General features: G+C 43.4%; 1 protein-coding gene across 1 annotated transcript in view; it reads left to right on the top strand.

Annotated features, from left to right (window-relative positions):
* The first annotated feature begins 3,751 nt into the window (after positions 1–3,751).
* The window catches only part of ASAP1 (ArfGAP with SH3 domain, ankyrin repeat and PH domain 1), a 157,503-nt gene continuing 145,473 nt past the window's right edge, over positions 3,752–15,781 (top strand). The window contains exon 1 of the mRNA XM_075495269.1: positions 3,752–4,006. The gene's annotated coding sequence lies outside the window, so the exon portion shown is untranslated. The remainder of the gene's footprint in view (positions 4,007–15,781) is intronic.

Below are 15,781 nucleotides of genomic sequence, written 5' to 3'. Positions count from 1 at the left end.
GAACTTTGTTTAAGCGTGTTGCAGTATTTCTCTGGCATCCAGTTTCTGGTAGCTACTGAGAGGTCTGGGATTGCTGAGCACACAGGGCTGGCCACGCTCTAAAGGGAAAGTAAATTAGTTTCACGTGAATATATTAAGCAATTTTTTTCAAGGGTGTAAAGCCTCAGGGTGACTGAAGGGTGAAGAATGACAAAACTGGGACCTGCGATTTTTTTTTTTCTCCAAATGTTTTAATTATTGTGTTGAAGTCTTCACCAAATCCAATAAGTAGGGTGGTGAAAACTAAAGAACTGATCTTCGTTTCAAATCTATACTAGAAAAAAATATTCCTAACTATTTATAATGATAAGGCTTGTCATTGAAACATGAAAAATAACAGAGCTTGGGGCCTCAGAGGTTAATGATAACTCTTTCACGAGCATTTTGTTCACAATCTCAATTATAATTCCATGTGCTTTATCTTTCACATACATAGCTAAACCCTTTTAATCTTTAATGAACTGATTTGTCTTAATTCAGTAGCTATCTTTGTGGAAGAAGTGAGAATTTTGTTATCAGCTCGAGGACTCTGGAAAGTTACATCCTGGGGATACAGAGGAAGAGAGCAGAAAGCTCAGCTGCCGTGGGTACATCAAGGGTGGATGTGCCAAAGGGGTTTTTTTCCAATTTAAAAGCAAGCATCTTCACATCTGTATCGAGTAAGGCCACTGGCTTTTTTTCTCAGGTGATGGTGGATTTTTTGCAGCTGCTGTGCCCGTTCAGGAATCTTTATCCACTTTTAAGCTCAGATAACTCTGCTGGCCTGAGTTTGAAGTTTTCTCTCTACCCTGTTCTGCTGAATGTTTCTGTATGGTTTATTTTTGTCAGCTTTATTATTCTACCTACCATGCTGTCCTTGTTCTCCCTTTTACCAAGACTGACAATAACACCTTTCTGTAGAGCTTTTCAACAGAAATTTCTCATCAAATGAAACTTTTCACAATAAGCACAACCTTTTGTCACCTTTATTTTATAACTACAAAACCAGAAAAGTATAATACTTTTTGTAGTTCTGTAGGGAAATTGTTGGAGCTGTTTTATAAACTGATAGTTTTCCATTGAACATACCAATGAAATTTTTTTCCTTCCTTTGAAATTTTTCTAGACAAAAAGCAGTTTTGCAGCAAGCACTTGCTCTTCTGCTTACAGCCTCTTGAAGCTAGCCGGGGGACGCTGGTCTTTTTAATTATTGCTTTATCCCCTCTCACCTTGACCTAACTGTGCCCTGGCAGGGAATGTTTGCCTACCTCTAACTGATTTACAGCAGATGTTAGTGGTAATAAATTATATCCCGCTTCCCCCAGCTCCTTTTTTTCTAGAGCTGCTCAAATGTTTTCAAATGAAAAGTCTCTCAATCTTAAAAGGCATTTTTTTCAAAATGCATATTTTGAGGGCTTATAAATATTTTCTCTTTTTTCCAATTATACTGAAAAGCAAAGGCTGCACTTTGTTCCTTTCCTCTATTTTTGCTTTCCTTTTGCTACTGGAAAGAGTTGCACTAAGAGGAAAATACAAGAAAAGGGAAGGTGAAAAAAACCGTGACAACAGAAGAACTTCTATGGAAAAAAGTGAATAACTGAAATAGCTCACTGGCAAAGCACATGGAACAAGAAGAAAAAAAGAAGTCCAACCCTGACATGTTTTAATTTTTCCCTGTTTTTCCACCAGTTCCCTCCTGACATCATCAAACAACCATTTGGTACTTGTTTCATGTAGCACATGCTAGGCAAGGGGAATGACTTCATGCCTCTAAAGCCAAGCCTTTGTTCTACCAGCTATTTGTGCAGATGCTGCCGCCAGCGCTCCAGCCACGCTCGTAGGGACCGACCTCCATCGCTGGCCTCATGCATCCTAAAAACTAGTAGGAGAATGACTGGCAATGTGAGGACCCAACTTGAAAGATGTTTCCTGACTCAGAACTGGGCTGGAGACCAGAGGAGATTTCCTGAGGCAGGGATGCCCCCAAAGCCCCGTCTTCCACCCCAGCTCTGCTGCCAAGCTCCCCGCGGCGTCGCTTGGCCAACACAACCTACCTCAGTAGACCAGGCGTGATTTCCAAGCCTGGTCACTTCCAGGGAATGCTGTAACCGATGCTGGTTTGCCAGAGCTTCTGTCTTTGAAATAATAAGCAGAAATACGCCGTAAGTAGTAGAAGGTGCTGAAGGAAGCCTTTTCCTATAATGATCCTATTTTGTTCCTGGTGGGTACCTTAATATAATGATATAGGTTAATATTGCATGTGGGACTTACATTAAGGCTATTTCAGACGAGTTAATTGCCAATGCCTTAAGCAAGGGCACCAGTTAGTGGATATTACCTCTGTGTCTAATTACTTCCACCAGCAAATGGCAAAGTGAAATTCAAGGTATTAATTTTTATCTTTTTTTTATCGCTATGAAGTCCTAGGAGAACCAGAAAATTTGAAGACGTGGCATTCACGCTATGTAGGCAGGCCTGTCCCAAAAAGTCAATTTTAAGAGAGAGGAAGCATTTTTGGAAGCGGGCTCTTGCCTTAGGAGTCAGTGACCGCTGAAAAGCAGTGAAGGCTGCAATTGTCCTCCTACAGAAAACACAGTGAAGTCCCCATCCCGCAAACACACAGGGGCTTAGTTCCGTGTGTGCGTGCGTTCTCGTAGTGCTACGGGTTTCAGTTGGCCAACTCTCACGTGAACGTCGCTTTGTTAATTACATCTGTGGGAGCGAGGGGTCAGCTCTATGAAATATTATCGCTTCTTCTTACTGTTGTAGCTAGCTAAGAGTTTTACATTAATAGTTTAACCAAGGTAGATATAAAAAAAATCAATTAAGCCTCAAAGAAAAAAAAAAAGGTGATGTCGTTAATGTTAGGGAGTGAACTACAAGACACAAAGAGCAAAGTCTATATTCCAGAAACAAGCAACCAAACAGGCTTCATCTTACTTTTACTAAGGACTGCAGACTTTGATCCTCAATTCCTTGACAAAATGGCATAAAGGGAGTTTTTAAACTCCCCTGTTCCTTTAAGAATGCTCTCCCTCTAATTTCTAAGGTGCCCCCCCAACCCTGCTGCCCTAGAGTAAATGATCACTGGTACCCTGCAAGTATCTCACAGAGAGCTGTATAAATCTTGTGTTACAGCACAAGAGAGGGGAAAAAACAGGTAAAACTAATTCAGGACTACCAAGTAGCCACGGTTGGTGGCACACAGGCGTTCAGGCAGGTTGCCCTGCTGTTGCAGGGCTCAGGGTGCAAGATCATCTCCTTCTCAGAGGAGGAAAATCATACACGCTTTAACTAAAGCATCACTATGTAGAAATAAAGTGAGGAAAATCTCCTCGCCGGAGCAGCGAGGGAAGGAGAAGGCAGGGTCGAACGCAGGGCTGCTGCTCAGACTTGGGAGCGCTCAGACTCGGGAGCCCCCCGGGCAGCTTGTGTTTCCAGGCGTTGCATATCTGATTTCAGCCTCAGCCATGGGCAGGCTAAGGGTTAACGGGAGACGCAGCACGTTAACTGTATCTGTGGAGATTGTGGCATGTTTATCCAGTGTTCAGATTTCCTGTCTGAGTGTTTGGATTTCCTGAAATCCCTGCTATCAGCCCAAGTGCTGTCCACTGAGCAGTCCTTTCTCTCTCTCTCTCTCTCTTTTTCCCCCCGCTTCTTTTTTTTTTTTACTTTGCTCACATGGTAGGTTTTCCTTCCTGCTCTCTTTCCAGTTGTAGTGCCTGTGTCTCCTCACCGGTCAGGACATTTATGGATGCAGATCAACACCCTTAGACTCCAGAACTCTGGGGATTGCCGCCCGTTGGATTTCCTTTTTTATTATTATTATTTTATTTCACTTTATTTTAGCTTTTTGTGGCAAGAAAACCTGAAGAAACATGGTCTTTTTCAGCTGCCCATGGGAGAATATGTTTTAGTCTGAGATGGAATAATGGCCTTAGGTTCGAGGACCAAATCTGGAATGGGAATTCAGACTGCACGCATCCTGGTGAGTTACAGCGCGCTGGGGCTGAGCGTGGTTGGTAACGAGCAGCTCTGAGGCAGGGACAAAGGCTGAGCGCGTCCATTCAATGTGGCTGCTGAGCAAACTGCAAAAAGCAGATGGGTGACGCTGAAGTTAGAACTTTTTCCAAAAAAAACCAACTGAAGTCCATTTTTAATTCCTAAAAATACATGCTGCTCTACAGGCCAGATAACGTCTAGGTAAACTTTACCGTAGTAAAATGTATAAGGCCAGATTCTGTGAGTCCTTACTCATGTAAGTAACTTTTACTCACGTAAACAACCTCACGTAAACAACCTCAGTGACTTTAAAAAGAGCTCATGTAAGAAGACTTGCAGAATGGGGCCCACATTGAGTAAATTGCAATGTCTCAATCTCAGCAAAAATTAATCTTAAAAGAAAAATGAGAATTTTCTGAGTGTCTTTGCATGTTTCCTTGGCCTTTTATGTTTTATTGTTGATCTAGATTTAAGTTTTAAGAAGAATCCATGTGCCAACTATTTCTCCTATTGTCTCTTAAATAAGTTTGCAGTAGGAGTGAAAACGTATTTCATGCAGCAATGTTCCGGGAGGCCAGAAAGGGGCTTTCTGTTGTTGGAGGGAAAATGCTGAGTGCTATGCTGCTCTGAATGAACTGGAAAGCTGCATTCAGACATGAGGCTTAGCTAAGGTTTTAGCTTCATTTTTGGATGTGAGAGTCCATGACAGAATCATTAGCCTTAGGTGGTTTTAGTTAAACTGCAGTCACAAATGCAACGAGTTGACCAGTCTCAAAATCAGTGACTCAGCATTTGAAAAGAAAAAGTCTTCTTTTCAGATCTCTCTGAAGCAGATTTCATTGCTGGCACCCATGGAAGTGTTGTTGGAGTAAGATGTGGAAGATAAAGCGTCACCACTGTTGCAACTTTTATTCTGTCCCATAGCTGGAGGCTGTGGTTGCACTGAACATTCCTGAGCTGCTCCTTGGAGCTGCTCCAGGGATTCGGTTCTCTAATTTTAGGGAAAAAAACCTGATTCAGAAATTGTTTAGATGTTAGGAAACATCTATAGGGAAAACAGCTTTCTATAGTAGTTTTACTTTGGCCCTGATTTTCATTAGACTATTGAAAATGTCCTGAATCCCAGTATATAATACTACACGTCAATCAAGAGACTTTAACATTTAAATTCTTGGGGTTTAGCAGGAAAGAATACTTTCCTTTTTTATACCAATAAAGGGAAAGAGCCATTTTCCAAATTCTTTGCAGAGCTTCCAAATCTGAAGCTTTAAACTAATTGCCTGGTGTGCCAGCTTTCCGCACAATCCCTTGTGATCCTGCTGCTCTTCTTCAAGGTTTTCTTTGGTATCAGTGGAAGGTTTGTGTGAGACCAGCCAGACCAAACTCATGTCTTTTCTGCCTGCAAGCCTTCAGGAATTCAGGTTTGGTTATGAACATGGGGCAACACTGAAACTGATGGTATTTTATGCATTGAAACATCGGTTCTTGCTGCGTAGGTAGGTTTGTACTCTCATTGTAGGGGACTGATCCCCAAAAAACGAAAGGGAGGACAAGGAACTCCTCACCTGAGTTAGACTGGACTGTGGTGCCCCGCCTCGCAGTTAACATGTGATTTGGTGGTCTGTGGTCGGAGATGCGATTAAACTGGCTACAGCAGAAATGTACTCCTCTCAAAGCTGGCAGAAGAGTCAAAATCTCACCAATGCTCAGTGAACCGCAGAAAATACAGAGTACAGATGAGGACTCAGGGGAAAAACAAAGACTTGTCTAGATCTACCCAAATCTCCTAGCTTTGGAAATTTTCTTGGCTTTCCAACAAGCAGGAGGCTTGGGACTAGGTCGGTTGTGGGTTTTTTTCCCCCTTTTTTGCAGAACTGTCAGAAATTTCTGGTCTCAGTCAGGTTGGAAATGCTGTGGGAATAGTTTTTCTGGTGGTATTTTGGTATTTCCTCTTCTGCTCACACCCAGACCAGGAAGTGCAGAAGCACAACCTTCAGCTCATTGTGTACGTGTTTCTTTTTATAAACCTGAATTCTCTTCCCTCCCCCCCCCTTTTTTTTTTTTTGTCCTGATAGCCCTCACATAGGTTTAAGGTTCTGTTTGATTTAGACTGTGGAAATTTTTTATATGTCTCCATATAACTATACCAAGCACTAAATAGTTCCTTAATAAGTGATTATCACATTATTTTTGAATTATCTAAGTGCAATATTCCCAACTCAGCTACCCACGGCCAATAATGTTAATGTGCCAATATCCCCCAGCAGCTGTTTCTGCTGGCATTTACTCCTGTACCTTCAGCAGCATGAGGACTAACTGGCCACTAAGACCTATCTACTCAGTTGCCCATGAAGAAATTCTGCAAAAGGTCTTTTTTTTTTTGTAACCAACTGCACCATTGAACCCTCTGAGATTAGACACTTCATGCCTTAATGTTCTTTCCCTCGCTCTTCTTCCCTTTCTGCATCAGTGAGGAGGTTCAACTCATGCGCCCTCACTCCATGTGTCCAACTCGTTCACCATCACGACTGCCAGTCCTCCTGCCTTTCTTGCTGTTGTTGGCACGTATGGATGAACAGTTTTGACAGGCATAGAGTCCTGCAGAGCTAACTTCATACGCACAGTGATGTTTCTCTGCTCAGATGATAAATGGACCAGAGGAACTAAACCACTTTCACTGAACCTGTTCCCCACATCCAAAGCTTTTAACCCCTCCTTTTCGCACTGTTTTCTGCAAAAAGCAAAGAATGCAATTGTGTTTTGCACCTGAGCAAAGCGGATCGCGTTTGGATTGCAGCTTTTCCCTCAAGACTCTTCTAGCCACCTTGTAGAGTCTTTAATCCGCCATTTTATAAATGAAAATAAACTTAAGATGGATCTTAAAGTTGGCACATAGCAAAATAATTATCTATATTTCCACTTGGGTCCACTCTCATTAGCGCTAGATGAACAGCTATGCCAATTGTGTTTGGAAACTGTCGCCATGTAGGGTTGGGTTTGTAAGACAATTTGCTCCTCAGTGGCTTCATAGTCCTCAAAAATACAAGGAAATGCAAGCAAAGGGAAATTAATTTACTTCACTAAAAAACTCTGTAATTTAAGAAGGTTTAAGTAGAGGCAATGGAATTACTGAGGGTTTTTGAGCTCTGTGCTTGTTTTGGGGTGTTTGGATTTTTGTTGCTGTTGGCTCTAAGTCTCTCTCTTGGGCTTTGGGGAGCTGCAGTGCTTCAGAGAGAGGGCACGAGGTGGGGGAAGGAACAACAGTATGGTTCATTATTTCAGACACTGATTAGCAGCGGGGCTCAGCCTGGAACACGTATCACTCTCCTCCCATGTGGTACCCTCAAGCCAAGCTCCATCCATGCTGAACAGGGCGTGATGTGAAGCTCCTCGCTTGGTTCCCCTGAACCCCAAAGCCGGGTTCAGCCCCGGCGAGAGGCAGCGATGCTTTTCCTCTGTCCTCCTCTATCTCGGCTGGAGTTAACAAAATCCATCTGCCTCTGTGAGTCAGCAGAAAAGTATTCAGCTTTTATAAGAGTTAAGGGACATGGGATAGGGCAATGTCAAAGCACTGAAGTCTTCCCCCGGCTCAGCATTTGCACAGCACACATGGAGAGGAGGTCGCGTTTTCAGTTCCCATTCACCAGACGAGCTGATTTACACCAGCGGAGGACTTGGCCCGTGGCGTACATGGCCACGGCTGTCGAACAAGGCTCCTTTCATCAGCGGTAAATGCGAACAAATGCCCGAACGGCAACAACCAGCGCGCACCACGACACAGCGGCTGCTAGCAGCTTGGAAAAGTCAAAAGAAAACTCTATTTTCTTCTCATCAAAAGCAAAATGAGGAAGCCTCCCCCCTCCCCTTCCGCCTCCACCACTACCACCCTGGCTCAAGCAAGTTGATCCGTAGGTATTTGTGTGGGGGTTTGTTCTCAGCGGTTAACCACATAACAATTTGAAGCATGTGGCTAACTCAAAAGAAACTGCCTTTAAACGTTTGCAGACTGTAATTGCGTTAGGGAGAGCGGAGCCCTGGCCAAGGGCTGCTGGCCGTCCCGGGGGCTGCGGCAGGAAGCCCTGAACATCCCACAGCAAGGTCCGGCAAAGAGGGAAAACCCCCCGCTTTTATCTCTAGGAGCTTCTCTTCTAGACGATGCTCTGCAGCCAGGGCCAGATGTTCCCCACCTCCTGTTTCATGTCTTTATTTGGTGTGTCAGGGCGAAACACCCGGCGGGAAACAAAACGGAGAGAAAATGGGTGGTGATGAGGGGGGGACGTTTCGGCACACAGCTTTCATAAATAAAGCCAGCGGAAAAATAACAAACAAATTGGAGAAGCTTTGCTGCGAAGCCGAGCGTGCCTGAGACCGTCGGGTGATCCCCGGGGGAAGCAGTGAAAGGCGCGTGGCTTGGGGCTGGAGAGGCAGGCTCCAGGGGGGGACGGCAAGGAGCAACCCTGCTCAGGGTGGTAAAATGCCCCAACTGAGCTCTTCCATCCCTCAAAACCTGAATTTGTTGGGCAGGGAGGAAAGACTGGAGGGAGGATACGTGTGAACGAGAGGTGAGCAGTTGTGTTTGCGGGGGTGAAGATCCCAACACCTGCACAGTGCCACAGTGCTCATCATCACAGAGACATGGAGATACATAGTATCGTCCAGTTTTAAAGAATTTGGAGCTTAAAGAAACCAATAAAACTGAAGATTGCAACATTTCCCCACAGGAGGAGATGCCTGTGAGACATTCTGCAAGTGGCTTGTGACGCCCAAAGGTCATGGGCTTTTAATCTCCATCCATTTCCAGTACATCCTCAGTCTGTGATTAGGAGAGCCTCTCCTTGGCTACAAACAGACATGCTCCTAAGTGTTCATTGTGCAAATAAAACAGTGCAATTAATCTTCTTCACCCAGCTGCAAGCCTCATTTGTAATTCAGCAGGTAAAAATACCGTATCTGTACAATCACCAGAATGGCCTCTGATCTAGGAAAGCAAATGACTTTTGGAGTGTGGCCTTAAGGTTGAAAATTCAACCTGCTTTGGAAAAAGGGCAAATAAGGCCTTGCCAAGTCTCCTCTCTTGGTTACAGTGGCTGGAGCTGTGGTCTTGTGGCACGGGGATGGGGTGGGATTGCAGCTAGAAACTGAGCTGTGCCCCAGGGTCATGGGAGGATCTGCAACCACATGCATTTCTCCATATCTATTCTCCAGTCTGGGGAGAAAAGAAATCAGCTTTTAGTTAGTGGCTTAACAACAGCCCTGGGATTGCCACCTTCTGGCACTGAATTACAATGTGACCACAGGCAAGTCACTGCATGGCACTACCCAGATCAGCAGCAGGAGAAGCGTGGCTGGCTCCCCATTTCTTCTTGTTCATCTCTGGAGTAGCCAGAAGGGAGCACGTAAGTGGGAAATGCAGGGCACATGGTTGATGTGCTCCTCAAAAGTACTGGGCCAAGAAGAGGGAGATGTCTCCTGCCAAGGCTGGCACAGCTGCATGCCCTTTTTATAGCAGTTGGCCAAATGCATAGAAAGCAATTGTCTGGCCAGAACTGCCAGACAGAGAGGCAGCAGGACGCTTCAGGTGCTAGGAGAAGCCTTATGGTATCTAGACTCAGCATAACACCAAGCCCTTAGCATAATATTATGGTTCTATATCAGAACATAAAACCATCTGAGCCAACACTTCAGGATCCTGTCTCCAGTGGTGGCTGACGTGTGTAGGATGCAAGAGTTGAACAGTGAGGACATGTAGTGGCATTTTCCCAGATTATGGCCCCAGCTTTCCAGGATCTCACCTGGAGGATTTTCTGAGTCAGAGCTCATACTTAGGATGAACTTGTCCTGCAGATATTTGCAACATGGATTTGTAGGCTTTTTTTCTATTTAAACTAATAAACATTTTAAGCATCTATTAAAAAAAGGCTTATATGGGTACAACAAATTGGTAGACAAAAATGGGTAGACAAAATCATGGAAGGAATTTTGTCCTGAATTTACAGCTATTAAATCATTATTGACAGCGAGGGTCCAATCCTAGTCTCCTACCTGATTTATAGTAGTGCTACAAACTGAATTTTGTGGAAATATTCCAGATTTATTTGTGGGTAAGATCGATCTATGCCAGCACTATGGAACTCTAACGTTTATTTTATCTAATTTAGTGTGGAACTATATTGCTATTTTCCTTCTGCATTCAAATGCAAGCCCTTCAGTAGTCACCCAAATTAATATGCTTACTGATGTAATCATTTACCTAGTGGTATATTTTTCATAAAATGTGTAAGACTGCATTCTCTGCTGATGTAGGATACTGGCTCCATCCATCTGATCAGAGGCAGGTTGTAGCTGCATATCCTTTAATAATTATTTCAGCAGGTGTCCTTTTATTCTTGTTCACAATTAGTAGCTGAGTACATAGCAAAGCTTGTCAGGATCAGAAATTCCTACAATTCAGTAGTTATCTATATTCATGAACAAAGAAGATCTCTACCTTGGTAGAATAATTTCTGAAGATATTTTATTAAAACTAATGGGCACCATAATTCTACATAAAATGTAGAGCTTTTAAATTATGATCAACCAGCAGGGTATAATTCTGATCTTACACTTGTCCTAAATCAATGTCACAATCTGACTCCAGATGTAATCAATGGTAAGATAGGTCTTAGCCAGAATCCCAGATCTCATGGGTCATTTAAACTTTATCATTTTTATTTTCTGTGTTTATGAAGTTGTGGTTGAGAAGGAGCTATCGTGTTCACATGTTGACCAGGATGGGGTTAAAAATCTACTTCTGACCCAAGATGATCTACAGCTGGTATTTGTTCTCACCACCTAGACAGACAAATGGGATTTGGCTCAGTTGAAACAAATTTCCTTACCATTGAGAATATTAGACTTAAAGGGCGACAGTAGCAGCAGGAACAAGGATAAAAAGGTGATTGTAAGTCATGTTTTGCTCCTGTATGCTGGAGCCATACGACAGCCCATCTGACACCTGGTCTGAATTAGAGAAATCGCTTGACTGTTGAGATTTATGTTTTTCTTCCTAGAGATCCAAGGAAGCTCAGAGCAGTAATTACACGGTCCCCCCTATAGGGTGGTATATACATGTATGCACATGGTATATCATAAACTCCTACGCTTCATCTTTTCCATTGCCTTCAAGCACAGAGAACAGCCTGGCTGTAAGGTTCCTCTTCAGCCAGAAATCTCCTTCCCCCAAGGATCATTTCCAACACTAATTCTGCCCATTTTAAGACCGTTTCATTTCCCAAACAGTCAGGAGGCCCTAAGCAGCTCCCTCTCAAGGCTGGAATCTGCAATAGGCCCATGTCCTGTGAGTCATATTGGCAATTCCCTAAGCCAAGTCCTCCAATGGCTACAATTTGAGCAAGAGAGTTAGACTTACAAGTAAACTCCTACAATAGATTTGCACCATTAGGCAGATCAGGCACAAGAGGGGACATGACCCCAACCAGTGAGACCAGGTTTAGCCTGGCCCTAAGGAAAACAAGGAGTGACAGACAACACTTTTTCATTATGCTGGATGCTGAAGGACACCTTATCATTTAAGGGAATCTAGTTCGTGTTGTGATTTACAACCTGGGAGAAAAAATTAACTTATTTCATGGAAATTTAGATCATTTAAGTGGAGTTTAAATAACACGTTACTGAGAACTCTGCAATATTTGTAGCCTGGCCTTGTGGCACAGGGCCTATGAATCAGGCTGAGGCAATTGCCCTCGCTGTGTGTGCACGTGTCCCCCCAAGACTTTGAACCCCGCTCAACCAAGACAGATGGAGGAACAGAGGTCTCAAGCGCCCCTACGCATTTTGTAAACAGGCTGATGGCTAGAAGAAAAAACCACTGTTTGTAACCTCAGACTACCTCCTCCCCAAGAGAAAAGCCGCAACTACTGTGAGACAAAAAGAGAATGTCCACGGGAATGCCGCACTGCGCTCACCACAACCTGGGGGAAAAGCTTCCACGGGCATTTGCCCTTCGGGTGCCCACGTGGGGTTTCAGCTCTCCCAAGTCCTCTTGGTGTTCATGCAAACCTGCATGTGCCAGCGTGGCTTTCGGAGCAATAACAGTTAGGTGAAAGACACCTGTTGTTATTTATCCCAGCACTTAAATTCTCTCTCCTTGGAAGAAATACCTTCTTGCAATATCACAGGCCATTAAACCACCATGTTAATGCGAAAAGCGTTTCCCGGGGATAATAATATCCTCACATCAGAATTGCTTGCATACTAGTGCTGGCTGCTAGTACAGCGGCAACGTTTTGCTTAGACAAGCAATACCAGGAGAGGACCCTGTTTGCTAAAGCTGCCCATTGTAGACAAAAGCTTAAATCAGTAATTTTCAAAAGCTGGTTGCCTAAAATTCAGACCCTCAGCTCATACCAAAGTCCTGGATAAATTATGTCAATGTCCTTTTGAAAGTGAAGTCAGTTATTTCAGTCCACTAATTAGGGTTTCGGTAGACGGGAGTTCAGCGCTTCCTCTTCGGTTTCCCAGTGCAAGACAATGTATCTCAGTCCTGAGCTGTGGAACATTTGTTTTTATAATTAAAGGGCCTTTCTAAATAGAATTCATCAGCTGGGCCAGACTGTTGAAGACAAGTCAATTTGCGTCTTGGATAAAGACACTGGGCTCCCTCCAGAATGTGAACTTAGACAGGAAAGAAACTCAGATCGCCAGAAAGGACCGCTTAGTGCTTTCGCTCCTTAGCACCTCCAGCCATCTGCAACGTATATTGGTTTACCAGGCTTAGCAGGAGATGGGTGGTGGTCACGAACACCAGAGCTGAACAGTCTCATCCAGCTCCTACTCCAGATGCAAACTGCAGCGGGCTTTGCTCTGCTTCCCACAGATACAACGCAAGGGAGGAGAAGGACCACAGTGACCAGGCAGCATCTGCGTGAACGCTGGCAACACCCTCTGGTTTCGACAGTAGTTATCACGAGAAAATATGTTTCTGCTTTGTTCTTTCCTGTGCATGACAAAAACAAATAAGATATTTGTTTCCCAAAAAGGAAATAGGTTCATTCTGGAATGCACTGGGCAGATCAGGTTCTTCTAAGCACTGAAGGATACATATGTGGGATTTCAACATTTTTAAGCCCTCCCAGGATATTTGTGCAATATTAATCGTGTCAGTTGCTGCACTGTTTTTGCAGCAAACAGTAGACCTGATGTAAGGAAACCTGGCCTCATTTGTGCTGTTAATGTAGTCTTTCTTAGAAGCAGAAGCTATTTGCAAGATCATAATTTCCCTCACAGACACTATTTTTAATTGGGGAAGAGTTCTCTCAGAGGAGTAATAGTCTTACTTCTGTTCACATCTGCGCAGTATTTTCCTGATCAGGAAAGGGGATCTGAGCAACTGCTTCTCTAAGTAATAATGAACAGAGAACTGTGCAGTAAATCATAATGTGCAATAAAATAAAAAACAAAATTTGGCTGGAGATTAATGACTGGAATGGGACTTACTGAATTAAATTGGATCAGATGTTCCCTGGAAAAAAATCTGAGTTAGATTCACAGTGCTCTATGGTTTTGGTTTTGGTTTTCACAAAGGAAGATTTAACTTGATTGTTTTGTAACTCCTAACAATTTCTAGGCCTTGCAGACGGGGTCTTAGGGGCCTGGAGGAGAGGACGGGAGGGAACTGAACATGGAGCCTCCCCAACACACAACGCCATTAACTGCTCAAGTGCTACAGCGGGCATCACATTTTTACAAGACACGAAGGGCTGACTTTCGTTCCCACCTCCAGGGGCAGATTCACAATTACAGGTCTGCTACAGAGACAGATCCCCCTGACCTCTCGACGGCTGCGATCAAAGCCCAGTTGCACCTCTCGTGTTCCTTGTTAGGTGGTTTAGGTGCCTCCTTCTTACTGTGCCTTCTTCTGTGAACCCACTTTTAAGTGTCCAGCCTTCCAGATGTTGGTTAAAGAGACATATGGGCAGCTGACTCAGGTTTAGAATTTTCCCAGGGACTAACACACCCAAACCCGACACCTGTGTTTCACCAAGGCTTGGTGTTTCAGTGCCAGATTTGCTTGTGACTCCAACCTCACGTGGCAAGACATTTGCGCTTCTAGCATTGTTCACTGAAGAAACAAACTTAAAACTGTAAACCAGTGATGGGGACTGACATTTCCTGTTGGTGGTTTTTTTTAGCCAGAGATGTTTCTTGTTTTGTCAAGATCCAAACTCAGTTCATTAATATATCAGAGGAAGGAAACCAAAGCTGCATAAATTACTACTGATCGTGCTAAAGATACCGAAACTTTTTCCCCCTTTAATTAATTTCATTTGCTTAACTGAAAATGAAACAGATCCCTAACATGACAGATAAAAAGGCCCACCTCGGTAGGCACGATGCTGAAAGTAACACACACACACCTGCCTTCTCGCCTGCTCTCAGGCACCTGGCAGCTCTGCAGCAGTGGGTTTAGTGACTTTGCCTTATTAACTCAATTTCCTTAGGCTTTTGTAAAAAATGGACTTAACAAGAGTTGCCTAGAGCCAGAAGAAGAAGAGCAAGGCTATGTTATTAAAACCCAGAATGCAATACCATTTTAAAATTCATCACAGTGCTCAGAACAAATTCTCCAGAGATTGGGGGCTTAGTCATCCCAGGTTTCTCCAGCTCATTTAGATAATTGCCCCTTGAAATAGTTGTCTTTCTTTTTTTCTTCTCTTTTTTTAACATTGGCACTTGGCAAGTATTCACTGAGCAGGCAGCTCAGCTCCACAGCTGCAGAAGGGCAGAAGAAACCTCAAGACTCCCACCATGCACATCTCTACTTTCTATAATGTGAGCCAACCCCATCTGAGTGCATCCAAAATAGTCATCTCACTGTCACTTGCTGAGATATTAGCAACTCATTAGCCAGTTTAACTAACAACTAATACATTGGTAAAATTCATTTCTATGGGAAGTGATTTACTAAATAATAGGAGATGTTTAGAGAATGTAACGTGTGAGTTATTCAGTATTTTTAACTACCATCAGGGCCTGGAGACACTCAGTCTCAATGCTTTCCCACCTTATTCAAAACCGTGTGATTTGATTGCTTCTGTCTCGGTATAAATTCATGCTGTCACCAAAAAAGGCAGTCCAAGTACTGTCACGTGAGCTTGATCAGGAAACTGATACAAATGAAACTGAAAAAAGAAGGTTATTTTTCTGCTGCATCGTTCTTCTCTTGGTAAAAATAAAAAACGTATATTACAACATATAATTTTATTGTATTTTATTTGTGTAACTTCTTCTATCCAAGAAAATCTAAAGATCATTACAACTTCCCGTTAGATTGCCAGTGGAAAGTATGTCAGCATCCACGGTAGTGCACCAATAGGTATCTTTTTCTGGAGATTTCCATTAAAAGTTTCATTCTTTTTAATTTGTTTTCTTCCTCCTGGCACGTCTTCTTGAACGTAGAATTAGTGGTACGATCTTATCTCTGCCCACAGTATGGCTCAGGCAGAAATACGAAGGCCCTGCCGCAACGCACTTCGGGCATGGAGCATCTTTGGGGTAGGTGTCTACCTCTGGGCTCGGCACCCTACTCTCTCTCTTTTAGTCAGTGGAATGAAAGAGGCAGTTTAGGCTGTGATTCATCTGACCTTTGTAGACATCTAGTTTAGTAACTCTATTTTAAACATCTACTTTTGTAGGATGAGCTGAGCTGTAACCTAGTTTCAGTTGTCTGTATTGACTGTATCATCAGTAACAATAAAGGGAG

Source organism: Mycteria americana, chromosome 2, assembly GCF_035582795.1.
Source record: "Mycteria americana isolate JAX WOST 10 ecotype Jacksonville Zoo and Gardens chromosome 2, USCA_MyAme_1.0, whole genome shotgun sequence".
In the NCBI taxonomy this organism is placed as follows: domain Eukaryota; kingdom Metazoa; phylum Chordata; class Aves; order Ciconiiformes; family Ciconiidae; genus Mycteria; species Mycteria americana.
The sequence above is the reverse complement of the archived record's forward strand: the minus strand, read 5'-3'. Positions and strand labels throughout refer to the sequence as shown.